This window comes from Brachyhypopomus gauderio, chromosome 2, assembly GCF_052324685.1.
Source record: "Brachyhypopomus gauderio isolate BG-103 chromosome 2, BGAUD_0.2, whole genome shotgun sequence".
NCBI lineage: Eukaryota > Metazoa > Chordata > Actinopteri > Gymnotiformes > Hypopomidae > Brachyhypopomus > Brachyhypopomus gauderio.
Window position 1 is genome coordinate 9,529,778 of NC_135212.1, and position 27,953 is coordinate 9,557,730.

At 38.5% G+C, this 27,953-nt stretch overlaps 1 protein-coding gene and 1 long non-coding RNA gene across 8 annotated transcripts in view; one reads left to right on the top strand and one right to left on the bottom strand.

Moving 5' to 3' along the window:
* The window catches only part of LOC143486891 (uncharacterized), a 47,884-nt gene extending 27,462 nt beyond the window's left edge, over nucleotides 1-20,422 (top strand). For 2 of the 5 annotated variants that reach the window (XR_013123763.1, XR_013123769.1), the window contains 7 exons: nucleotides 8,730-8,784; nucleotides 10,457-16,082; nucleotides 16,227-16,342; nucleotides 16,821-16,912; nucleotides 17,535-18,894; nucleotides 19,004-19,189; nucleotides 19,301-20,422. This is a non-coding gene — a long non-coding RNA (uncharacterized LOC143486891). Of the gene's footprint in view, nucleotides 1-6,044; nucleotides 6,170-7,550; nucleotides 7,577-8,729; nucleotides 8,785-10,456; nucleotides 16,083-16,198; nucleotides 16,343-16,820; nucleotides 16,913-17,534; nucleotides 18,895-19,003; nucleotides 19,190-19,300 lie in introns of those variants that run through there. The other 3 variants (XR_013123781.1, XR_013123775.1, XR_013123757.1) reach the window with 3 other exon arrangements.
* Nucleotides 1-27,953, bottom strand: part of LOC143486818 (uncharacterized) — a 159,751-nt gene that overhangs the window by 99,515 nt on the left and 32,283 nt on the right. The gene's annotated exons all lie outside the window — the stretch shown is intronic.

The following is a 27,953-nucleotide window of genomic DNA, read 5'->3' on the forward strand; positions in this document are numbered from 1 at the left end:
TCTATTTCTCTCATTGCACACCTGCTGCACCTTGTTGCCAAGTTTGGTCTTTCTGGGCCTTACGGTCTAGGCTGCAGTATGCGTTTTACAGGGGGAAAAATAATAATAAGAAAAACTTCAGCAATTACAATAGGTTTCCCACACTGTGTGTGTGAACCCTAATAAGAAAGAAAGAAAGAAGAAAAATCCTAACAATAACAATAGGTTTCCCACACTACGTGTGTGAACCCTAAATATAGCCGCAAGCGGCAATTGGCGGGTTCACACACGAATAGGCCACTTGGTTTCAATAGGCAATAGACCCAATAGGTCCTTTAGACCCAAAAGAAGCTGTTTGAGTGGAAAAAATGCACAAATAAATCAATGTGCAAAAAAATGTTCAATTGGGGCACTAAAGGCCCAAAAGGATCAAAATAATGTGTATTGGCAAAATGATTCAGATCACAGAACGAAATCACATGCTGAGATCAGCTTTGTGTGTGTTTGTGTGGTATTTCATGTGAGAAATAGTTTTCAGTCCGTTTCGATGTTTGGCCACTAGATGGAGCCCAAGTACTACTATACTGATATCTCATTAATCTCAGTAATGCAATATGACATTTTGGTGAATTAAAAGGTTCATTTCTGGTCAGGCAGTGCACTTTTTGTTATAAGATGCAATTGCAATGTTATAGAACTTATTGATCTGGATCATACAAGACCAATTACTTGTCTGTATTCTGCATAACAAGATTGCAGCATGAGATTTTATGTTTTCTTAGGTTTTTGGGTACTGTAGCGCCCCCGACAGGCCAATTTGAACCAAACTTGGCATACCTCACAAGGACTTCAGGATATAAAAGCCTTTCAAATTGGGAGTTGATTGCATACATGGTTTATGAGTTATAGCAATATAGGTCATATATGGCATGGCCACAATGATATAATGGGAAAATGGACCAATCAGATAAATAAAAATCCAACATTTTTTTAATCAGTTTTTACCTACAGAGTCTACTGATTATGCTCATAGCAATTTTTCCATAATTGGATCAAATTCCTATGACTAGTTTGTAAATAGCTATTTTCAAACAATAGATGAATGTGACAAAAGTATGCATTTTTTAATAGGACTTGTAATTGCAAAGTTGTCAGGTCTACTGCAAGGAATAAAAAGAAACAAGTTGCATGTTCCTAAGTGAAAATTTAGAGGAGTTATGCATGATTTTCACAAATAGCGCCACCTAGTGGCCAAATGTTTTAAAACTGCACAGCATGACACATAGTCCTGAGATATGCACAGTGGTGAGGTTTCATGTTGTTTGGCCAATGGTAAGTCTGTCAAATGGCCAATTAATTCAAATAAAAATTAATTGGCTCATGGCGGCCATGTTTTTTGAGTGATGATGTCATCATTGTGTGTCTTGATATCACTTGGGCCCCTGATGATGCCTGTAAAGTTTTGGCTTGATGTGACTAATGGTTTCTGAGAAACAGTTTTTCCCATGTTATAGCGCCCCCTATTGGACAATCGTGGCCAGCTTTGACCTGTGACCTCGGAGTCATATGCCCTAACAACTGTTAAAATTTTATAAAGATCGGTCAAAGCGTTGCTGAGATATGGCTGTTTAAGTAAATTTGGCCACGCCTCGGAGCTATTGATTGACATGTGACAGCCAGACTATATGCAAATCTCAAAATGTTTTTAAGCAACTTTGATAATGAGATTCTCCTGAATATTTTGACACCAAGGTTGTGGTGATCCGATAAAAAACCAGGGACTAGTATAAAAAAGTAGGTTTTGCATATTATGCAAATTAGCAAAAAATCTAAGTAGGCGGAGCTTAATGGTTCTTGAGGCTTTTATGTTTGGCTTGAGCCAAGGAATCCATCAGAAGTGGAATTTTGTTTCTAGGCCCTACGGTTTGGGAGATATGGACCAAAACGCAAAATGGTGCGCTATAGCGCCACCATCAGGCCAATGTGGGTCCCTGTCTCTATTTCTCTCATTGCACACCTGCTGCACCTTGCTGGCAAGTTTGGTCTTTCTGGGCCTTACGGTCTAGGCTGCAGTATGCGTTTTACAGGGGGAAAAATAATAATAAATATAGCCGCAAGCGGCAATTGGCGGGTTCACACACGAATAGGCCTCTTGGCCTCAATAGGCAGAGGCCCAAAAGGTCCTTTAGACCCTAAATGTGAAAAAAAGCTGTTTGAGTGGAAAAAAATGCACAAATAAATCAATGTGCAAAAAAAGGTTCAATTGGGGCACTAAAGGCCCAAAAGGATCAAAATAATGTGTATTGGGAAATTGAGTCAGATCACAGAACTAAATCACATGCTGAGATCAGCTTTGTGTGTGTTTGTGTGGTGTTTGATGTAATAGTTTTCAGTCAGTTCCGGAATATGGCCACTAGATGGAGGCCAAGTACTACCATACTGATATCTCATTAATCTCAGTAATGCAATATGACATTTTGGTGAATTAAAAGGTTCGTTTCTGGTCAGGCTGTGTACTTTATGTAAAAAAAAAGATTCAGTTGAGGCACTAAAGGCCCAAAAGGATCAAAATAATGTGTATTGGCAAAATGATTCAGATCACAGAACTAAATCACATGCTGAGATCAGCTTTGTGTGTGTTTGTGTGGTATTTCATGTGAGCAATAGTTTTCAGTCAGAATATGGGCACTAGATGGAGGCTAAGTACTACCATACTGATATCTCATTAATCTCAGTAATGAAATAGGACATTTTGGTGAATTAAAAGGTTCATTTCTGGTCAGGCTGTGTACTTTATGTAAAAAAAAAAGATTCAGTTGAGGCACTAAAGGCCCAAAAGGATCAAAATAATGTGTATTGGCAAAATGATTCAGATCACAGAACTAAATCACATGCTGAGATCAGCTTTGTGTGTGTTTGTGTGGTGTTTCATGTGAGCAATAGTTTTCAGTCAGTTTCGGTGTTTGGCCACTAGATGGAGCCCAAGTCCTTACATACTGATAACTCATTAATCTCAGTAATGCAATGACATTTTGGTGAATTAAAAGGTTCATTTCTGGTCAGGCAGTGCACTTTTTGTTATGAGATGTAATTGCAATGTTATAGATCTCATTGAGCTGAATCATACAAGGCCAATTACTTGTCTGTATTATGCATAACAAGATTGCAGCATGCGTTTTTATGATTTTATAGGTTTTTGGGTACTGTAGCGCCCCCGACAGTTTGAACCAAACTTGGTATACCTCACAAAGACCTCAGGCTATAAATGGTTTTTTGAGTGATGATGTCATCATTGTGTGTCTTGATATCACTTGGGCCCCTGATGATGCCTGTAAAGTTTTGGCTTGATGTGACTAATGGTTTCTGAGAAACAGTTTTTCCCATGTTATAGCGCCCCCTATTGGACAATCGTGGCCAGCTTTGACCTGTTACCTCTGAGTCATTTGCCCTAACAACTGATAAATTTTCATGAAGATTGGTTAAAGCGTTGCTGAGATACAGCTTCTTAAGTAAATTTGGCCACTCCTCTGAGCTATTGATTGACATGTGACAACCAGACTGTATGGAAATGTCGAAATGTTTGATAATGAGATTCTTGTGAATATTTTGACACCAAAATCGTATAAAAAAGTAGTTTTGCTTATTATGCAAATTAGCAAAAAATCTAAGTGGGCGATTCTTGAGGCTTTTTCCTTTGGCTTGAGCCAAGGAATGCAACTGAAGTGGAATTTTATTTCTAGGACCTACAGTGTGGGAGATATGGACCAAAAGAAGAAGAAACAACCTAACAATTACAATAGGTTTCCCACACTATGTGTGTGAACCCTAATAATAAGAAAAATTTCAGCAATTACAATATGTTTCCCACGTATTGTGTGGTGGTTGACGGGGGGATGTTTGTGTGAGTGGCAGCGTGTGTGGGAGACTGAGGCTCTGTGTCACTCCCTGCTGAACCTGTGACTGAGATGCAAACACTTGAGTAAGCATGTGTGTGCCTGTGCTTGTGCACGTGTGTGTTTGTGTCGTCACTGGGTAGGTATGGCTAGGGCAATGTGTATTTGAAACCCATAGGTAGGCCAGTACATGTGTGTGTGCATGTGTAATAGACTGAGAGAGATAGGCTTGGTGTGATTGAGAGTGTTCATGAATTAGGGCTGTATATGTGAATGTGTGTGTTTGTGTTTGCGTATAATGGGCAATATTATGCCTTAACATACTATGTGAGTTGCATGTGAATTGAAATATGAACAGCTTGAGAAATCTGTACACTCCAGTGCACTGATGATTTCTGCATTCACGTGGACTTTCTTTCATCGTAAGACACTATGAAGCACTACAGGACTCACACAATGCTTGAAAAATACTGCAATTAATGGGCCACTTGTTATGCACATTTGCACCTCTACCATGACATTTGTTGCACAGATTGGCTACTGGTGTTTAGTCGTCTTCTCATACCACATACAGAAGCACTATCATAGTGCCTACGACTTCTCAGGAATGACAACTAAGTAGATGACTATGCTTGTCGTAATCATAATTATTAGTTATTTCTTGTAGGACTACATTGTTTAACATGCTGTATATATCCTTCACACAGCTCTTATTGATTGTCAGTTGTTTATCTTTGTAAACCAAAACAAACCCATCACTCATCATTTCATCTTTAATAAAAATATTTGCCAATCATCTACTCGTGTACATTGTGACTTTCACTCAGTTTGCATATATAAACCACTTGGCCTTTGACTGCACGTGTGTGTGTGTGTGTGTGTGTGCGTGCGTTAAGTGGTTAAGTGCTCAGCAACCTCTAGATGGAAGAGTAAAAGGGAAAGGCTACATATTGCTTTTCCTCACCTAGTTGAGCTCTGAAATCAAGCCCTCCCCAAAACTGGGCAGAGCTGTGGGCTGAGGAGTCAGACTCACCCTGGCATTCGCTGTTTAGACTTTCACTACACAGCAGTGAGTGTGTGTATAATGGGCAGTGTCAGTTGTCACAGTGAACTCACATGTCTGACAAGACAGGAGTGTGCCTGTGACGTTTGGTGTGAGTACATGAAAGCATTCATGAGCTAGAGCTGTATTTGTTTGCCTAGGAAGGCATGTGTGTGTGTGATAGAGAGAGTGTGTGAGTGTTATCAAAAACAAACTAAATGTTAGTTTGTGCATGTGATTGTTAGTCCCTGAAGTATGGATAAGAATGGCTAGGGCAGTGTAATTATGGGGCAGTTGCAATATGAAATATATATGTCATGAAGAGGTTTTAGGAGTGTCAGTTGTCACAGACAACTCACATGTCTGATGATGGTGTATGTAGTGTATGTGCTGAACCTATGACTGAGATGCGTAAGCATGTATGTAATCACTGGGTAGGTATGGGTGAAGCAATGTGTATATGAAACCAATAGGTAGGCCAGTGCATGTGTGTGCATGTGTAATAAAGAGAGAGAGAGAGAGAGAGAGAGAGAGAGAGAGAGAGAGAGAGAGAGAGAGAGAGAGAGAGAGAGAGATAGGTTTGTTGTGATTATGTGAAAGTGTTCATGAGTAAGGGCTGTATGTGAATGTGTGTCTGTGTGTGTATAATGGGCAGTGTTAGTTGTCACAGTGAGCATGTCTGACATAATATGGTGGAGTGTGTAATACAGAGAGAGATAAGAGGGAGAAAAGACCATGTGTAGTGAGTACTGTAGGTAGATCTGTGAGTATTTATGCTATATGTGATACGTTTTGATTAGAATGCTTGAAGTGGATTTCTTAATGAGAAGTCTAGACAATAGGCCTATGAGGCAGTAAAAAACATGACTAAATAATAATAAAACAAAAAACAGAATTTATCAACATGCTGACAAATACTTATTTTGGTTTGTCATGGTGTTCTTGTGGTAGCCAAGTATAATAAAGAAAGTGAGTGCATGTTTACTTACAGGGCTGTGTGTGTGCGTTTTTGAGGCCATGGGACATGAAAACCACACAAGACATTTACTTCTAAATATTTGATTTTCAGAATCATAAATATTAGGATCACAACAAATGTGATGGCGTTAAAAGACTGACTAATGTGGACTTAAAGTCATTGTGGTTGTTGAAGGGTGTCTGCTGCCCGTGTATCCTGTTCTGGTCGATGGCCCCGCCCCAGAATGTTCCCTAGCACGTGCGATCAGGTTCTTTCGTGCATTCTGCTCTTGTTGAGGTAAGATGTGCTTTGCTCTCTTAAGTAGTGTAAGACAATTGTCTAAAATGTGCTGTTTTTTAATATGCTGGGTTAATGTTCTTGTTTGTGATAAAGTTACTTGTGTGTACGTAAAGTTTAGTGAGGGAGATAATGAGATAAATTAAGAATAAAAGTATGTTATAATGTAATTAGCGCGTGTGCTAGTTCAATGCTATCATGCTGTTTGCGCTTAGCATGCTAGTCCGATTAGACAAATGTCAGAAATGTGTTGTTTTTGACGTCGGATTTTTGCTCTAGATTGTTTGGTTAATTGTGTTTAGATGGACGTTTTAGTGTATGAGATGGCAAATGAGCTAAATAAAGGATTAAAGTATGTTATAACGTTGTTAGCGCGTTCGCTAGTACAACGCTAGCATGTTCCGTGCGTATGATAGCGTGGCGTTTTTGTGCTGTTATAGTTGTCCAGAGTGGCATCAGTTTTCATTTATATTGCCTAGTTCTTTCATGAAAACGAGTTATTTGATGTTACATATATTTGCAGTGTACATGTATGAGCAAGTATACATGATTTGTACATGTATGAGTAAGAGCGGTTTTGTAGTTGCTCTAAGATGGCGTGTGGGTCTTGTGCCTGTAATGGCGGCGTCCAGTGCAGCTGACCACGAGGGCGCTGGCTGAGTAGGCGTGATTGTAGATGTAGTGAAGTAGTAGCACTTACATGTACTGATTTATAACTGTACAATCGGGCGATTCGTGTATATGGTTTAATGTAGCCCAGATAATGGTGTATTTGGGTAAATGAAGCGTCTGCTGGGTCGAGTGTTGCTATGCATGTTTTGTGTTCGTTGGAAAACTTGAAGTCACGCACAGGTTTTAATTTTTTTAGTCAAAATAATGGACTATGAGTATGTTATGTATATAATTTTTTACGTTGTGTATAAAAATGTACGTGCTTGCAGAGGCAATTTGTGCTTTTTTATACTAGTCTGAATGTGAATGTTTTTTTGTGTCGGTGGTTTGTCAGCACCAAAATGTATGTGAAATATGAATAGACGTCTATCACATTGCAAATGTAAATGGAGTTATTGCATTTGAATTTTGTGGAAAAATGTGTGGAACATGCGTGTTAGGCTACATTTTCATTTTAATATTGACACATTTTAATATTGACACCATACTTGTATACACTAGCCCAAAAACTTGATAAGTATGGTGCTTTAGTGACGCTGTATAACTGTAGCCTTAAGTAGAATAGAAAGATTCTAAGTGTCCAATTAATGATTCATGTCGTTATAGCAGCTTTTAAAAATTATACATATGAATTCTTTTAACCCATTAATGTTTACTAACTGTTACAAATGTGTTCTGTCTATTTTCTATGAATTGCTTGTTGGTGAAGGAGAATTCTGCTGGAACACATTAAAGGTACGTTTGAAGTGTATCGTGTATGAGCAGTGGTTGAACTGGTATACTTTTATAAAACAGTGCACACAATGAATGGTGAAAGTAGTTGATGTGCTGCAGAATAATTCTTCATTTATGAGTATCTGTAGTGATATGTAAACACTTGGAAGCAATAATGTAAACTGTATAGAAGAGAACTCAGAAACCGCAGCTCCAACTTCTCAAAGTCCTGTTCAATGTGTACCCTGTCTTAATTGTGCTTTGAGGTTTGAAACTTGATTAGGTACAGTAAGTTAACCTGCTTATTGCCTAGACTAAATTTATACTCCTATTTGGAACAGAGTAAACTGCAGTGTAACGGATGTCTTGAAGTAGTCTTTATTGTATTCTGTGTTGAGGACAATTTGATGCATTCTCACAGTTTAATTGGCTCATGAATATTCTGTCCAATAGTTTAAAGATTATGCAGCAGTAATCACATTAATGCAGTGAATGTGTAGTATTTGTGCTAGAAATATTTAATGCATGCTATAAAATAGCCCATCAAATGGTAATACACTTGTGAGTATGTGCAACAGGTATCACATGTGCTGCTGATTACATGATACTGATCAACTTTGAAAGATGTGAAATGTGCTGTTGGTGTGACAATTAAGACACAAGAATAATAACACACACACACACACACAACGCCTGCTGGTTGAAGATGCCACACACACACGATAATCTTGGAGCAACGCCTGCTGGATGAAGATGCCACACACAACGCCTGCTGGATGAAGATGCCACACACACACATGCATTTTAGCTGTGGAGTTGATTTTGTGTTGAGTGGTGTATACAAAATTATTATATAGTATTATTAATTTAACAACCTGTGTTGAAATTGATGCTTAGAAGTTAGAATGGACTAATATTTTAATTATTTTCACATTTTCATTTTAAAATTAACATAGATAAACTTATATATACACTAGCCAAAAACTTGATAAGTATGGGGCTTTAGTAATGCTGTATAACTGTAGCCTTAAGTAGAATAGAAAGATTCTAAGTGTTTGTCCAATTGATGATTCATGTCGTTATAGCAGCTTTTTAAAATTATACATATGAATTTTTTAACCCCTTAATGTTTACTAACTGTTACAAATGTGTTTTGTCTATTTTGTATGAATAGCTTGTTGGTGAAGGAGAATTGTGGTGAAGGAGAATTGTGCTGGAACACTTTAAAGGTACGTTTGAAGTGTATCGTGTATGAACAGTGGTTGAACTGGTATACTTTTATAAAACAGTGCACACAATGAATGGTGAGAGTAGTTGATGTGCTGCAGAATAATTGTTCATTTATGATGAGTATCTGTAGTGATATGTAAACACTTGGAAGCAATAATGTAAAATGTATAGAAGAGAATTCAGAAACCGCAGCTCCAACTTCTCAAAGTCCTGTTCAATGTGTACCCTGTCTTAATTGTGCTTTGAGGTTTGAAACTTTTGATCACATTAATGCAGTGAATGTGTAGTTTTTGTGCTAGATATATTTAATGCATGCTATAAAATAGCCCATCAAATGGTAATACAGTTGTGAGTATGTGCAACAGGTATCACATGTGCTGCTGATTACATGATACTGATCAACTTTGAAAGATGTGAAATGTGCTGTTGGTGTGACAATTAAGACACAAGAATAACACACACACACACAACGCCTGCTGGTTGAGGATGCCACACAACGCCTGCTGGTTGAGGATGCCACACAACGCCTGCTGGTTGAGGATGCCACTCAACGCCTGCTGGTTGAGGATGCCACTCAACGCCTGCTGGTTGAGGATGCCACTCAACGCCTGCTTGATGATGTGCCACACACACAAGATTAATCTTGGAGCAATGCCTGCTGTATGAAGATGACACACACACATGCATTTTAGCTGTGAAGTTGATTTAGTGTTGAGTGGTGGTATACAAAATTATTATATAGTGAGTAAACATGGTTGAGTTTAGTGTCCAGTTGAGTAAGTGCACAAATGATGAGCTGAACAATGTATTATTAATTTAACTACTATTGAAATTAATGCTTAGAAGTTAGCATGGGCACGATAACATTCTGAACACCCAGCAACATTTTCATAATACATATTCTGTTTCACAATGCATTTATGTGGTAATATGTTTTAATTGCTAAAGTGGAACCAAATGGAATGTTTTTGTTTAACTTGTCTGTAAGACTAACTACGCTATTGGAACAAAGACATTTAATGTGTTAAATTGTTTATTTATATATACACTAAGTGATTAGTGCTTAGCACAAGTAGAGTATATGAAACAGCTGTTACACAGGTGCTGCTGACATCAAGCTCCTGAATCAGATGATGAATGAATGTTGGTGTTCCAAGGAAGAAGCAAGAATGTCCTGTTGAAGCAAAGCCTGCTGAACACATCTCACACACACAATACATTTTTAAACTGTTGAGCTGAAAGTCTTTAGTGATGTACATATTTGCAACTTAAGCTTGTCTGATCAAGTATTCTGATGTGGTTATTTGTTTTAAAGCTATACAGCATTTAAATGAGCAGTAAAGCGTGGTTTTGCTCATTGTATTCTGAAAAATGTACATTAGTGGAAATGGTCCCTTGAATCAAGTCCCTTGATTATAAAGTAATGCTTAGTTTCTATAACATGGTGTTAGGAAGGCATTTACTTCACAGTAATTTCTATATGCAATACTGTAACATTAGAAATTAGTCATGAATACACCTGTCACGAATACAATGTCTGTTCTGATTTTGTTTTACTTTTTTTTTTATGATTTGATATGTGCTGTTTGTATTAAGTAATATTGATTGATTAGTATGTCATGTTGGGATAGACATCATAGGTTTTGACTGGTTGTGTGTTTGTATTTTCAGATGCCTCGCACGAAAGCTTCGCTGAGGTCGGCTGCAGCCAGGAGAAGGATTACGGAGCGGCTTGTGGCTCAGACTGACGGGGTTCTGGCTTTTTCCCCTGACAAAAAGGTCCTGACTGAGACTGTTCCTGTGAGCCACAGCTGTCCTGCAGACCAGATCTCGTCTCTGACTGACGGGGTTATGCCTTCATCCCTTGACAAAAAAGGTCTGACTGACACGGGAGTGCTCCTGAAGAGCACTCCTCAAAGCAATTTACAAACTCAAGCTGCCAAATACCTGCCAAATACCTTGCCAAATACCTTGCCAAATACAATTGCCAAATACTTGCCAAATACCTTACCAGATACAAGCTGCAAAACTGATTCTGATGAATGTGTACATGTGGATATGCTCAGAGGTTCTTTTCATCAAGCTCATCCAAAGTTTGGCATAAACAGTAACAAACAATGTGTTGCAAATAGTATTACTGCCATCATGACTAACAAAGTAAAAAATGTGCTTTCTTGGACAATCAGAGACCTTGATGATGTTCTGCTGAATGGTGACAGATTCTACAGCAATATAAGAGATGCCGGCAAAATTCATGATCCATTGGGCTATTTATATGTTACAGATGTACCTACAGAATACACTGTGTGTGGATATGACTTTTCAATAAATTTTCATGATGAAATGTTTACTGGGAAGTTTGGTGTCACTGAATATGGACCGTTACAAAACGTTCTTATGTCACATGATGAGGCAATCCGAAGAGTGTTTATGCAATGTGAAGCATGTTTGTTTACTGTTAAAGAGAATACATGTGCTATCATTAAACAAGACTCCTGGTATGTGCTGATTGACTCTCATTCACGAAGCGAAAACGGTGCACGTATTGATTCGGGCAAGAGTTTGGCTGCTTTTTATGCTGACATGGAATCATTACTTAACCACGTTATGATACTTGGTCTTTCACTGAAAGCTGAAGGAGCACAATTTGAAGTCACTGGCGTTATTGTGAACATAACTGGCAGAAGCACAGCGGAAGAGAAAACACAAGGTGGTTTGTCTGTCACTACACACCGAGAGCTCTACAGCAGTGTGCTAAAACGAAATCCTAACACAAATCAAAGTGAAACTAAGAAAGGTGACGCATTTGACCGTTCACAACCCTATACCAAAGGAAACGTGCAAAGTAAACGCAAAGCAGCTGAAAACGATTCCCAGGTGAAAACAGTACCCGAATTGCATGGTGGCAAACGAATAAAGCATGTAAACAACCTTACCGATGTATCTGTGAGAAATGACAGTGACGTGCTGATTGGCGACACACACCGTGAATACTTTCAGTTTTGTCCATTGACAGTGAAACAGCAGAAGACATTATGTTTAAGGCAAAACGTTGTGTACATCGAACATGCTCGTAGAGACCTGATCATATCAGTACCGATGGGTGATCCTTGTGAAACGAAAACTATCATTGGTGACGGTAACTGTTTATTCAGATCACTGGCATTTGCAATTAGCGGAAGTGAGAAAGAACACAGAAAAATACGACGTGCTGTAACTACACAAATGGAGAGAAACGAATCTAAGTACATTAACTGTCTTCGACAAGGGTTTTCATCTGTTGCAAATTATCTTGCTACTTCCCGAATGAAATACGTGGGAACCTGGGCTACTGAAGTTGAAATACAAGCTGCAGCCGATCTTTTTTTTACCAATATATTTACATTCACTAGAAATACGTGGCTAAAATATTCATCGTGCAATAGTTGCGACCAAGATGCGGGAATATACCTCAAACATTGTAGCGAGTCTCATTATGAAGTAGTGACGTGTGTTAAAGTGCCTGATGGACAGACCTGTTTACAGAGATGTGACAGCAGAAAATCAGAAACAAAGTCCAGTCGTTCTGAACTTGAGAAACGGAGAATCAAATATGGAACAAGCCAGGAGGAAAAGATTCAGAGAACACTGAAACGATACCGTGAAAATGAAATATACAGAGATAGTGTCAAAACACGTAGCAGTGTTGAATACGCAACGAATTTGCAACATAAAGAACGGAATAAACAGTTAAGCATAAACAAATATGCGACGGATATGGAACACAGAGGAAACGTTAAACAAGCAAGTGTAAACAAATATGCGACGGATATGGAACACAGAGGAAAAGTTAAACAAGCAAGTGTAAACAAATATGCCACTGACATGGAACACAGAGAACATGTGAAACAATTAAGTATTAATAAATATTCTACAAATGAACATCACAGAGAGACTATAAAAAGACAGAGTTTTGAAGCTTATCATACCGATCCAGAATATCAAACGGCTAAGAAACAGAGGAGTTTTGAAGCTTATCATCATGATCCTCAACATCAAGCAGCTAAGAAACAACTTGGTATTGAGAGGTATAAAACAGACATCTGCTATGCTAACGTTACTAAAAACAGAAGTAAAGAAAGAAAGAACACAGAAAAAAGGAAACACAAAGATATTAACTATGTGACTGAAAAGTTCAGAGAGAAAATAAGTACAGGTCCTGAATATGTGTGCTCAGTATGCCATCGACTATTGTTCAAGAATCAAGTAATCAAATGCAGAAAAGATACATATCTCAATAAAGCCCAGGAGGTTGTTTCCATAGCAGAGAGATGTATTACTGACACATACTTACATCGATGTAGTCATACCTGTGTTCCTAAGTGTAACATTCAAACTGGCCCTGCTGGATCACTGTGGATTTGCTACACATGTCACAGAAAGATTCTTAATGGGAAAATGCCAGAAGAAAGTGTTATGAACAATCTTTCACTAGAACCAATTCCACCTGAACTGCACAATCTAAACTCACTTGAACAACATCTGATTGGGATGAATATTCCATTCATGAGACTTGTGTCATTACCAAAAGGTGGACAGAATGGTGTTCATGGACCTGTTGTGTGTGTTCCATCTAACATTACAGATGTAACTGAAGTCCTACCAAGAACAGAAAATGTTGATTTGATGATTCGCATAAAACTAAAGAGAAAATTGACTTACAAGGGACACTATGAGTACAAATTTGTTAATACAGAAAAAATAAAGGATGCATTATTGTACCTCAAACAACATAATGACTTTTACAGAGATGTGACATTTAATAATGACTGGGTCAATCCACTAAATAAAACTGAACATGAAACACAAGAGCCTGATGACACATGTACACAGCATGTTGATGAGGAAAACATTGAGGAGAATAATGGATCTGAAGATGTGGATATAGATGAAACCTTGCATGACAGACAACAGCACGGTATGTTCATGGACACATGTTTACAACCTGTTGATATTGCACAAGAGGTTTTGGATCAGCACTTTGATGGCATAATGTCTGTGGCACCTGCAGAAGGTAATAATCCTGTAAGGCTCTTGAACGATCATTCAAATGAGGCAAAGTGTTTTCCAGTTCTATTTCCAAATGGTACGGGTACTTTTCATGACCACAGAAAAGAGAAACTTACACTGAGCAGATACTTGAACACCAGAATACTCAACGCAGACGGACGTTTTGCAAAGAACTTGGATTACATTTTTTATGGTCAATATTTGTCAGAGTTAAATCAGATTGTGTCAAATGTGTCTATTGCATTGAGAAAAGGACATGATACACGCAACAAACCTGTGATTACATCAGAAATGTTGACTAACAGAGAAGCCTTGCAGAACATTTTCAATTTTGATGAAGGGTATAAATTCTTAAGACCTATTCGTGGTACACCCCCTTTCTGGCAAAGTGTTCAAAAAGACCTGTTTGCAATGGTACGACAACTGGGTATTCCCACATGGTTTTGCTCATTTTCATCTGCTGATCTGCGTTGGCCAGAATTACTACAAACCATTCTCAAACAAGAGGGGAGAGAAACTTCTACTGATGATCTAGACTGGTCAGAAAGATGTGCTCTATTAAAAACTAACCCTGTCACAGCAGCCAGGATGTTTGAACATCGATTCCACTGTTTCCTTAAAGATGTGATTATGTCTGAAGCACAACCGATTGGTGAAATTGTTGATTACTTTTACAGAGTTGAATTCCAACAGCGTGGCTCACCTCACACTCACTGCTTGTTTTGGGTCAAAGATGCACCTCAAGTGGACAAAAATGATGATGATGAAGTTGTGTCATTTGTAGATCACTATGTGACATGTGAAATGCCATCGGAGGATGACAAAGAAATGCATGACATTGTTTCCAGTGTACAACAACACAGCAAAAGACATTCAAAATCATGCAGAAAAAAGAAAACAACTTGTCGTTTTAATTTTCCACGCCCACCGAGTGGCAGAACATTTATAACAAGGCGTAAAACTGACAATCCTGAAAAAGATGCTAAAGAGAAAGATGAGAATTATGTGGAATCAGCCAAAGGTAATAACATGCCTTCAATGGAAAAAGATGTAGCAGAGGCTATCATGAAAAAAGTAAAAGATGCGTTATTGAATACAGATGTTATCTTTGATTCTACTGAGGAGTTATTTGCTTCGCTTGGTATAAGTCAAGAGATATTTGAAGCTGCTTACATCAGAGTGTCTCGAAAAACTACTTTTGTCCTAAAGAGAAAACCAGGTGACATATGGGTAAACCAATACAACAGAGATCTTATACGTTGTTGGAATGCAAATATGGACATTCAGTTTGTAGTCGATGCATATTCCTGCATTGTGTATATAATCTCTTACATTTCCAAAGCTGAGAGAGAGATGGGATTGCTTTTGTCACGTACTCAAAAAGAAGCCACAGAACAAGGTAACCTTGACGCTAAACATGCTTTACGGAAACTCGGAAGTGTATTTTTACACAATCGTGAAGTTTCAGCTCAGGAAAGTGTGTACCGACTTACTAACATGAAACTGAAAGAAGCCTCTCGCAAAGTGCAATTTATTCCTACTGGTGATAACATAGTGAGAATGAGTCTTCCACTTCACGTAATACAAACGCGAGCTGAATATGACAATGATGATAATCAAAACATATGGATGAACAGCATCACAGACAGATACAGATATAGACCAAAAACGGACGAATTTTCCCAGATGTGTTTAGCCAGTTTTGCATCGGAGTACAGAATATTGTCAAAATCTGAAAGTTCAGCTCGTGATGCCATAAAGTTGGAGAAAAGCTTAGGATTCATAAGGAAACGGACACGAACAGATTCTGCTGTTGTGCGATACGCTCGCTTTTCACCCACAAAACATCCAGAGAAGCATTATCAAAGTATTTTGCAATTGTTTTTGCCTCATTATTTGGATTGTCAACTCAAGCCACCAACTTTCAACACTTATGAGGATTTTTATAAGACTGGGTTTATCAAATATTCTGATGAAGAAGTCCAATCAGTCAAAACAATAGTAGACTTAAATATGTCATATTTCGAGAAAGATGCTGACACAATAGACGAAGCCGAGGAACAGTTAAAAAGAAACGGTCCAGTTGAAGATGCTTGGGCGGAAATATGTCCAGAGAACGAACGTGAACGTTTAGAATGTCTTCACAGAAAAGAAAATCCTACTGATGAAACAGAGCAAAATATTTCTGCTGCTGACATACCTGATTTATTACCAACTGAACCACGCTGTGCTATAGGAAAAGAGAAAGGTATGCGAAAAGAGGAAGCAATGTATGTGCTTCGTTCACTAAACAAACAACAGTCTGAAATATTTTACAAAATTCGACATTGGTGTTTAGAAAAGACACTTGCTAAAAACCCGCAGCCATTTCATGTGTTTATATCTGGTCCAGGTGGTGTTGGAAAATCCATGTTAATCAAAGCAATATACTACGAATCATGTCGCATCCTGTCCCGATTGTCAGATAATCCAGATGAGACGCATGTGTTAATAACAGCTCCAACTGGTGTAAGTGCATTTAACATTGACGCTGCAACAATACACAACTGTTTCTCTATATCACCAGAGGTAACGCTGCCTTATCAACCGCTCGGAGATGAAAAGATAAATTCACTGAGAGCTAAATTGGGAAATCTACAAATTGTCATTATTGATGAAATCTCAATGGTTGATCACAAACTCTTATCGTATATTCATGGCAGATTAAGACAGATTAAACAACAAGGAGATTATTCTGCTTTTGGAAATGTGTCTATAATTGCTGTTGGAGATTTCTATCAACTTTCTCCTGTGAAAGGAAAGTCTCTATACACTGAGCCTAAAGGTGTAAATCTATGGCAGAACCACTTTGCATTGGTTGAGCTGTCACAAATCATGAGACAAAAAAACATGGAGTTTGCTCAGTTACTGAGTCGTTTAAGGAAACACAAAAGACAAGATAATTTGTCAGAACATGATGTGAATATGTTGAAATTATGTGAAACAGGTGGTGAAGGTGATGAACTGGACAGTACTGCTCTGTATATTTATGCAACAAATGCTGAAGTGGATGATCACAATGCAAACATGTTGAAGAAGGTATGTGCAGACATTACTATCATTCATGCACAGGACTTTGAAAAGGTTGCAAAAACAGGTCGGCTGGAAAAAATGCATGGACATCATGTTCATACTACCCACACGTCTTTACCAGAATCTCTTCACATCGCTGTAAATGCTCATGTTATGCTTCTTAAAAACATTGATGTGGCAGACGGACTTGTAAATGGTGCATTTGGTACAGTTGCTGAAGTGTGTTTTGATTCTGAAGATGACTTTCCAGCCAAAATATATGTCACATTTGAAAATGAAAGAATAGGACATAAATTAAGAGCAAAACATCCTTGTTTAAAACCAGGATTTGAAAAAGCCACTCCTATTTTCCCTGAAGAAGAAAGAGTGACAAAAAGTGGTGGAATGCGACGTCAGTTTCCCCTGAAATTAGCTTGGGCTTGCACTGTTCACAAAGTACAAGGTCTTACTGTGGAAAAAGCTGTTGTGTCACTAAAAAAGATATTTGCAGCAGGACAAGCATATGTGGCCTTGAGTCGTGTAACATCTTTGGAAGGGCTTAAGATAAAAGATTTCAAAGAGAGTGCTATTTATGCAAAAGAAGACATTGAACAGTCATTACATAACATGCCTTTATTTATTGAACCAGTGACAGAGCTGCCACCTCCCTCTGGGTCATACAAGATTCTTCTGCACAATGTTGAAGGACTAACATGCCATGTGGAAGACCTGAGACATGATACGAGGTACATGGAAGCTGACATTATTTGTGTGACAGAAACTTGGTTACAACCAAATGATTGCAACATTGATATAGAATTATCTGAATTTGCATTCTATAGCAAACCCAGATGTTTTTCATATGACACTAGTCAGGTGATGTTTGCTGACTTGAAGGATCGACAACATGGTGGTGTTGGTGTGTATTATAAACGACATACTGGTTGTAGTATTGTTGATTTACCATGCATTAACATTGAATGCCTGCAGTTCATCCTACCTCAGCTGAATACAACAGTGGGAGTTTTGTACAGACCTCCTTCCTACAATCTGGTAATGTTTCAAAATAACCTGATACACTTGATTTCTCATATTGACAGATTCCCAGGAAGAAAAGTGATCATGGGAGATTTCAATGAAAATCTTTTTGTAACAAGTACAATCAGTAATACTATGCAACTCCATGGCTTTACTCAGGTTATAAGAGAACCAACAACTGAATATGGCACTTTGATTGATCATGTATATATCAAAGATGTTTCTGCAGAAGATGTCAGTGTTTCTGTTATGCCAACATATTTCAGTTTTCATGAATGTGTTGTACTGAACTGTTTTCATTAATCTTCAATTTCAGGTACTTAACGTTTGCTGACGGTTTGCTGACACTTTACTGACAATTTGGTGACACTTTGAACTAAAACTTTTGATTAAGTCAGGCACAACTTGAAGCGTCCACGATGTGGGGGGTGGGGGATACAGGGGGTAAACTATCTGGACGGCCTCTTGTGGGAACAGACTAAGGAGCTGAGAGTGCCCTATTAACTGGTTCACAGCATTTTATTTTATTGTATGTATTATTTATTTTATTTTTTTATTTTATTATGAAATATAAAGGTATTCATATAAAATACAGGCCAAATGTTTAACAAAGCAAAACAGTTCTCAAATCATCTGTTAAAGGACTGTTGACAAATATCATACTTCAGGACTGAATCCACAGGTAATACAGTTTCCAACAAGCAATAAACATGGACATTTAACTTCACATCTAATCCTGCACAAACCAAAATTCCTGATTAAAGGCTGGAGCTATTGGTCAAAGAGTGGTCAGTGCTGCCTACATCTCTGGGAACCTGGTGTCATACAGGAAAGCCAGGAATGTCCTTCTAAAGGCCAGGGACAAGTTGCAGTCAACTATCAAGGATGTGACATCAAGCACATATGGAATGACTTGCATGCTATCACAGATTACAGAGATGGACAGATTTGGTATCTGCTGCGTTCACCAGGTAAGATGTTCTATTGTAATTTGGAGACAAACATATCTTTATGTAAAGTTAAACTACCATTGTACTGTGACAGGTGCACATTAACCATGTCTGTGTCTGATGTGCTCAGATCTTTATGGAGGGTTCCCTTACACAAGGCATGTGGTCTTGATGGCATCAATGGTTCATCAGTGTGCACTGTAGGACCATGTTACAGTCATCTACCAATGATGTCACATCTAGCACATGTGGATTAGCATACACTCTATCACAGAATTAAAAGGTGGACAGGTCTGAGATACAAGTGTTGCTGCGGGTATGCTAAACATATTTCATATTCCTTTATATTCCTTTAGAGACCAGACAAACAGCTTCACTCTAACTGTCACAGCTGCACCTTAACTATCTCTCTATTTGATGTGCTCAGATGATTCTTCAGGAGAATTCAGTCACACAAGTCCTTCCTACCTGAGGCTCAACTTCCATATTGGAGGGACTGTGACTACTAGCTGGGCCGCCCAATGGAGGATGGGTTCCCTTTTGAGTCTTGGTCCTCCCAAGGTTTCTTCCTAATCCTGCCAAGGGAGTTTTTCCTTGCCACTGTCGCCCCTGGCTTGCTCATTAGGGATATGGACCCATGCGCTTGTAAAGCTGCTTGCATACTGCACATAGAGATATATAGATGTCTACACATATTGTGATTACTAACTACAGGTCTGCTTTGAACTCGATAATGACAAAATTTAAATTTACCATGAACTGTATTATTATCTGATGTTTCTTTTATTTGCTGTGAACCAGTACAGGGCACCTCAGCTCCTTAGTGAGGGATTATTACAATAGTTATACTATACATTATCATTATTTTTTTTAAATTATATTTATCTAGATCAATATTTTTAAAGAAATGGTCTCAAATAAACAGACTGAATGTCACAGTCCTGCCTCCCTCCTGTCAGTCATGTCTTCTGTGTTTGTGTCTTTTATTTTGAAATTCCTAGTTGTCTGACTTCACTCCCCTGCCTTGTTTTCTGCCCCTCGTTATTGCTTTCTGGTGTGTCTTGTTGAGTCCCTTGTTTGGTCAGTGTATTTAAGTCTTGCGTTTAGTCTCTTATGTGGGCTGTTATTGTAAGTACCACTTGCTTGTATGTTATTTGGTATCTTGGTCTTTTGTGTCTCTAATACTAGTCTGTGTGTACTCCTTGTATTTTACATTCTCTGTTAGATGTACTTTGTGTGATTTTGCTTGTTGTCTTTCCTTTTCTTTAGCCTTGCCCACCCAGTTATTTCTGTTAGTGTTTAGTTCATATGCAGTGATGGCTAAGTTACCTAGAGAAAGTAATCCGATTACTGATTACTGATTACTCCTTTTAAAAGTAACTTAGTTACGTTACATATTACTTGATTTTAAAAGTAACTACGTTAGATTACAAGTTACTTTAGTAGTTACATTCAGCAGCAAAATAATTTTTTCCAATACTCACTTTATTGGAAGTGCATTATTAACAGTAACAATGTATTGAAGCAGGTTCGGTAACCGAGGCAGAAACTGCTTAATCCAAAAATTCCGAGGAGGGAAACTTTATTGATAACGCAACCCTGGCGTGCGCAGTCGCCCCCCCCCCCCCCCCCCCCCCCCGTGTCATTAAAGGGCGAGACTCGCCGTGTCGCTACAGTATCTCCTGACATTACGTTTGTGTAGCTGCGCGGTATTATTTGTTAATTTATTTGTAAACGTAATACAAGCGAACTGGGGTGGGTTTCCCGAAATGTTCGTAGAAACGTTTCGGGAAACCCTCCCCTGTTCAGTCAGACAGCTTGTGAAACGAAATACCATTACAACTTCAAGCATTTTAAAGTAGGCGACGTTAGTCAAAATTCCAGCACTTTTCAAACGTGGAACACAGTGCAACATAAAAATTCTTCAGGTAAATGTTCCTTCCCCTGTTTTGAGGGGTGTTTCTTTATACTACCACACATCGTTACGGGAGGACACAGCAAAAAATGACTTGTAAAACGCGCTCGCGCTCTCACAGGGTCGCACGAAGCGTGCGGAGTCGAGTGCTACGGTCAGACGCAAAAGTAGAACTGAGCCAAGAAGAAAGCAAAAATATATATTTTTACTAGGGAAAATAAAAATAGTAACGCACAGTTATTTGGGTAAGTAACTTTAATCTGATTACTGGACTGGAAATAGTAGCGCGTTATATTACTCGTTACCGAAAAAAGTGATAAGATTAGAGTAACGCGTTACTAAGTAACGCGTTACTGACATCACTGTTCATATGTTAGGTGTTTGATTATTCTTGGTGTATGTTCTGTGTGCGGTGTATATGTATTCGTTTTGGTATTAAATCATTGGTCAGTCCGCACTTGCGTTCAGCCTTCTCTCCTAGTTGTTACACTGAACATGAAAAGATTTGCATTGTGTTGATTGTCAGTTATAAATAAAATACATTATGTTTATAAAGAGGTTCTCTTGTGTTATTATATTGACAATTTGCACTGGTCTTAAATAGAGCCCAAATATGAAAATGTTTGTCAATATATAATATTCTGACAATTTTATGCAAATGAAGGGATAAGTCTAAAAACTATATGCACATTTCAAATTTTGTCTCACAGCTCCATCTACTGGCCAAATAATTTGCAACTTTTGACAGTTATTGCATGAAAGAGGTTTGTATACCTTTTGGTAAATATATACAGTGCAGTGTAGTTAGTGTCACATGTTATCAATGATGAATATACATTTTTAACAAAGCTGTTAGGACAGATTTGCACATTTTAATAATAATAATCTTTATTTGTATAGCACCTTTCATACATGTAACTCAAAGTGCTTTACAGTATAAATAAAAGAAACATTAAAAGGAGATAGGACAAAGGGAAAATGAATGAAATTAAAGAGAAAAATATTAAAATAACAAAAAGTAAAATAAATAAGATAAAACTATTAAGAGAGTTTCTTAACTAAAAGCGGATCTAAACAGGAATGTTTTGAGACTGCTCTTAAAACTATGCAGGGATGAAATGCCTCTGAGCTCTTCAGGAAGAGAATTCCAGAGCTTTGGGCCATAGTGGCTAAAAGCACCCTCGCCAATCTTTAATCGGCTTTTGGCCAGCGCTGCCTTTTATTTTATATGATCAGAAAAGCAGTAATTTACAATACAGGCAAAACGAACACAAGTACTCATGTTATTCTGTCCACAGAAGAATTAGGACATCATAAAAGTTCAGGACTAATCCGCAGATCATCAACAGGCAGTAGACATGGACACTACTGCATATATAGATAGACCCAATCAACAAATAACAGGCCATTGAGGCACTAAAGACAAAAATACATTTTATTGGAAAAAAATTATTCAGATCATAGAACTAAATTGCATACTGAGATTAGCTTTGTGTGAGTGTAAGTGTGTTTGTGTGGTTCATGTGAGCAATAGTTTTCAGTCAGTTCCGGAATTTAGTACTACCATACTGATATTATAGTGACATTATAGTGACAAGACATTTTAGTGAATTAAAAGGTTTATTTATGGTCAGACAGTGCACTTTTGTTATGAGTTGTCATTTCAAAGTTAATTATTTCACTGTTCTGAATTATACAAGATCCATTACTTGTCTGCATTCTGCATAACAGGATTGCATCACAAGTTTTTATGATTTCTTAGGTTTTTGGGTACTGTAGTGCCCTTGACAGGCCAATTTGAGGCACTTAAAGCCCAAAAGGTTCAAAAGAAATTGTATTGGCAAAATGATTTAGATCACAGAACTAAATCACATGCTGAGATCAGCTTTGTGTGTGTTTCTGTGGTATTTCATTTGAGCAATAGTTTTAAGTCAGTTCCGGTGTTTGGCCACTAGATGGAGCCCAAGCACTACCATACTGATCTCATTAATCTCAGTAATGCAATAGAACATTTTGGTGAATTAAAAGGTTCATTTCTGGTCAGGCAATGCACTTTTTGTTATGAGATGTAATTGCAATGTTATAGATCTCATTGATCTGAATCATACAAGCCCCATTACTTGTCTGTATTCTGCATAACAAGATTGCTGCACGAGTTTTTATGATTTCTTAGGTTTTTGGGTACTGTAGCGCCCCCGACAGGCCAATTTGAACCAAACTTGGCATGCCTCACAAGGACTTCAGGATATAAAAGCCTTTCAAATTGGGAGTTGATTGCATACATGGTGTATGAGTTATAGCAATATAGGTCATATATGGCATGGCCACAATGATATAATGGGAAAATGGACCAATCAGAAAAATAAAAATCCAAAATTTTTTTAATCACTTTTTACCTACAGAGTCTACTGATTATGGTCATAGCAATTTTGCCATAATTGGATCAAATTCCTACGACTAGTTTGTAAATGGCTATTTTCAAACAATTGATGAATGTGACAAAAGTATGCATTTTTTAATATGACTTGTAATTGCAAAGTTGTCAGGTCTACTGCAAGGAGTAAAAAGAAACAAGTTGCATGTTCCTAAGTGAAAATTTGGAGGAGTTATGCATGATTTTCACAAATAGCGCCACCTAGTGGCCAAATGTTTCAAAACTGCACAGCATGACACATAGTCCTAAGATATGCACAGTGGTGAGGTTTCATGTTGATTGGCCAATGGTAAGTCTGTCAAATGGCCAATTAATTCAAATAAAAATTAATTGGCTCATGGCGGCCATGTTTTTTGAGTGATGTCATCATTGTGTGTCTTGATATCACTTGGGCCCCTGATGATGCCTGTAAAGTTTTGGCTTGATGTGACTAATGGTTTCTGAGAAACAGTTTTTCCCATGTTATAGCGCCCCCTATTGGACAATCGTGGCCAGCTTTGACCTGTGACCTCGGAGTCATGTGCCCTAACAACTGTTAAAATTTTATGAAGATCGGTCAAAGCGTTGCTGAGATATGGCTGTTTAAGTAAATTTGGCCACGCCTTGGAGCTATTGATTGACATGTGACAACCAGACTGTATGCAAATCTCAAAATGTTTTTAAGCAGCTTTGATAATGAGATTCTCCTGAATATTTTGACACCAAGCTTGTGGTGATCCGATGAAAAACCAGGGACTAGTATAAAAAAGTAGGTTTTGCATATTATGCAAATTAGCAAAAAATCTAAGTAGGCGGAGCTTAATGGTTCTTGAGGCTTTTTTGTTTGGCTTGAGCCAAGGAATCCATCAGAAGTGGAATTTTGTTTCTAGGCCCTACGGTTTGGGAGATATGGGCCAAAACGCAAAATGGTGCGCTATAGCGCCACCATCAGGCCAATGTGGGTCTCTGTGCTTTAGCACGGTCTCGCAAAGAGACTACACCATTCTGCCAAGTTTGGTGTCTCTGGGCCTTACGGTCTAGGCTGCAGTATGCGTTTTATGCGGAGAAAAATAATAATAATAAATATAGCCGCAAGCGGCAATTACGGGGTCCAAGCGCAGGGTATGGGCACCATCTGGCACGCCTGAGATGCGTAAGCATGTGTGTGTAATCACTGGGTAGGTATGGGTGAAGCAATGTGTATATGAAACCTATAGGTAGGCCATTGCATGTGTGTGCATGTGTAAGAAAGATGTAGGAGTAATTCAGGAAATTCTAGTATAGCGCCACCTAGTGGTGCAATTCCCGTCATACTTGAGCATGTCTTAGAGAGTGTGTAGATGAACATAATATGTGAGTTTCATGTTGATTGGCATATGATAAGCTTGTGAAATGTGAACTGAAAGCTGATTGGTCGATAGCGGCGGCCATATTGGACATATGATGGTGCAGGTCAAGGACCTGTGTCATAGGTGCATATAGATGATGCGTACCAAGTTTGGAGTTATTTGGCCAATCGGTGTGGGCAGGAGAGTTTTTTGGCCGTTATAGCGCCACCTAGGTGTGCATGTCTGCCAAAATGTATGTACCGGTCTAGACACTTAATAGGTACATGTGTGTGAAATTTGGAGTGAATACATGAAAGTATGCCTGAGATACAGCAGAATATGTGGATTTTTGGCGAAGAAATTTTCTACGCTTGACTTGTGATGCATGTGGCCACGCCCATGTGCAGAAATGTGCACTTTGGCTCCATAACAATTAAAGTTCAGACTCTTGTGAGCGCCTGGATACCACATATGTGCATGTATGTGAAAAATCCAGGGACTAGTACGCGCTCAAAAATGTGTGCAAATTTGCATATTATGCAAATTAGCTCGACATGTAAGGGGCGGAGCATATGGCTTCAATGGAACTTTTTTTAGATGAGCACATGCCTGATCAGGTGAAGTTTACATTTTGTCTCTAGGACATACGGTTTAGGAGAAACACCAGTTTAAACTTTTTCATGCGTTTTTGTGCGCTATAGCGCCACCTATGGTCGGATCGGGCTGGCGTGTTGCGCCTGAGTAGCGGAGAGGAGTACTACAAGTTGGCCAAAGGAGAAGTCTGTAGGTCTTACGGTTTAGGCTGCACAACGAGTTTTAAGGCAGAAAAAAAATTGGCATATGAAAAGCTTGTGAAAGGTGTACTGAAAGCTTATTGGTCGATAGCGGCGGCCATATTGGACATATGATGGTGCAGGTCAAGGACCTGTGTCATAGGTGCATATAGATGATGCGTACCAAGTTTGGAGTTATTTGGCCAATCGGTGTGGGCAGGAGAGTTTTTTGGCCGTTATAGCGCCACCTAGATGTGCATGTCTGCCAAAATGCATGTGCAGGTCTAGACACCCAGTAGGTACATGTGTGTGAAATTTGGTATGAATACGTGAAAGAATGCCTGAGATATAGCAGAATATGTGGATTTTTGGCGAAGGAATTTTCTACGCTTGACTTGTGATGCATGTGGCCACGCCCATGTGCAGAAATGTGCACTTTGGCTCCATAACAATTAAAGTTCAGACTCTTGTGAGCGCCTGGATACCACATATGTGCATGTATGTGAAAAATCCAGGGACTAGTACGCGCTCAAAAATGTGTGCAAATTTGCATATTATGCAAATTAGCTCGACATGTAAGGGGCGGAGCATATGGCTTCAATGGAACTTTTTTTAGATGAGCACATGCCTGATCAGATGAAGTTTACATTTTGTCTCTAGGACATACGGTTTAGGAGAAACACCAGTTTAAACTTTTTCATGCGTTTTTGTGCGCTATAGCGCCACCTAGGGTCGTATCGGGCTGGCGTGTTGCGCCTGAGTAGCGGAGAGGAGTACTACAAGTTGGCCAAAGGAGAAGTCTGTAGGTCTTACGGTTTAGGCTGCACGATGCGTTTTAAGGCAGAAAAAAAATAATAATAATAATAATAATAATAATAATAATAATAATAATAATAAAAATCGGAACAATTACAATAGGGTTCCAGCACCGGTGGTGCTTGGACCCCTAAATATAGCCGCAAGCGGCAATTGGCGGGTTCACACACGAATAGGCCACTTGGCTTCAATAGGCAATAGACCCAATAGGTCCTTTAGACCCAAAAGAAGCTGTTTGAGTGGAAAAAATGCACAAATAAATCAATGTGCAAAAAAATGTTCAATTGGGGCACTAAAGGCCCAAAAGGATCAAAATAATGTGTATTGGCAAAATGATTCAAATCACAGAACTAAATCACATGCTGAGATCAGCTTTGTGTGTGTGTTTGTGTGGTATTTCATGTGAGAAATAGTTTTCAGTCCGTTCCGATGTTTGGCCACTAGATGGAGCCCAAGTACTACCATACTGATATCTCATTAATCTCAGTAATGCAATATGACATTTTGGTGAATTAAAAGGTTCATTTCTGGTCAGGCAGTGCACTTTTTGTTATAAGATGCAATTGCAATGTTATAGAACTTATTGATCTGGACAATACAAGACCAATTACTTGTCTGTATTCTGCATAACAAGATTGCAGCATGAGTTTTTATGTTTTCTTAGGTTTTTGGGTACTGTAGCGCCCCCGACAGGCCAATTTGAACCAAACTTGGCGTACCTCACAAGGACTTCAGGATATAAAAGCCTTTCAAATTGGGAATTGATTGCATACATGGTTTATGAGTTATAGCAATATAGGTCATATATGGCATGGCCACAATGATATAATGGGAAAATGGACCAATCAGAAAAATAAAAATCCAACATTTTTTTACGCAGTTTTTACCTACAGAGTCTACTGATTATGGTCATAGCAATTTTTCCATAATTGGATCAAATTCCTATGACGAGTTTGTAAATAGCTATTTTCAAACAATAGATGAATGTGACAAAACTATGCATTTTTTAATAAGACTTGTAATTGCAAAGTTGTCAGGTCTACTGCAAGGAATAAAATGAAACAAGTTGCATGTTCCTAAGTGAAAATTTGGAGGAGTTATGCATGATTTTCACAAATAGCGCCACCTAGTGGCCAAATGTTTCAAAACTGCACAGCAAGACACATAGTCCTGAGATATGCACACTGGTGAGGTTTCATGTTGTTTGGCCAATGGTAAGTCTGTCAAATGGCCAATTAATTCAAAAAAAAAATTATTGGCTCATGGCGGCCATGTTTTTTGAGTGATGATGTCATCATTGTGTGTCTTGATATCACTTGGGCCCCTGATGATGCCTGTAAAGTTTTGGCTTGATGTGACTAATGGTTTCTGAGAAACAGTTTTTCCCATGTTATAGCGCCCCCTATTGGACAATCGTGGCCAGCTTTGACCTGTGACCTCGGAGTCATGTGCCCTAACAACTGGTAAAATTTTATGAAGATCGGTCAAAGCGTTGCTGAGATATGGCTGTTTAAGTAAATTTGGCCACGCCTCGGAGCTATTGATTGACATGTGACAGCCAGACTATATGCAAATCTCAAAATGTTTTTAAGCAACTTTGATAATGAGATTCTCCTGAATATTTTGACACCAAGGTTGTGGTGATCCGATAAAAAACCAGGGACTAGTATAAAAAAGTAGGTTTTGCATATTATGCAAATTAGCAAAAAATCTAAGTAGGCGGAGCTTAATGGTTCAAATTTATTTTTTATTTGCCTTGACCCAAGGAATCCATCAGAAGTGGAATTTTGTTTCTAGGCCCTACGGTTTGGGAGATATGGACCAAAACGCAAAAT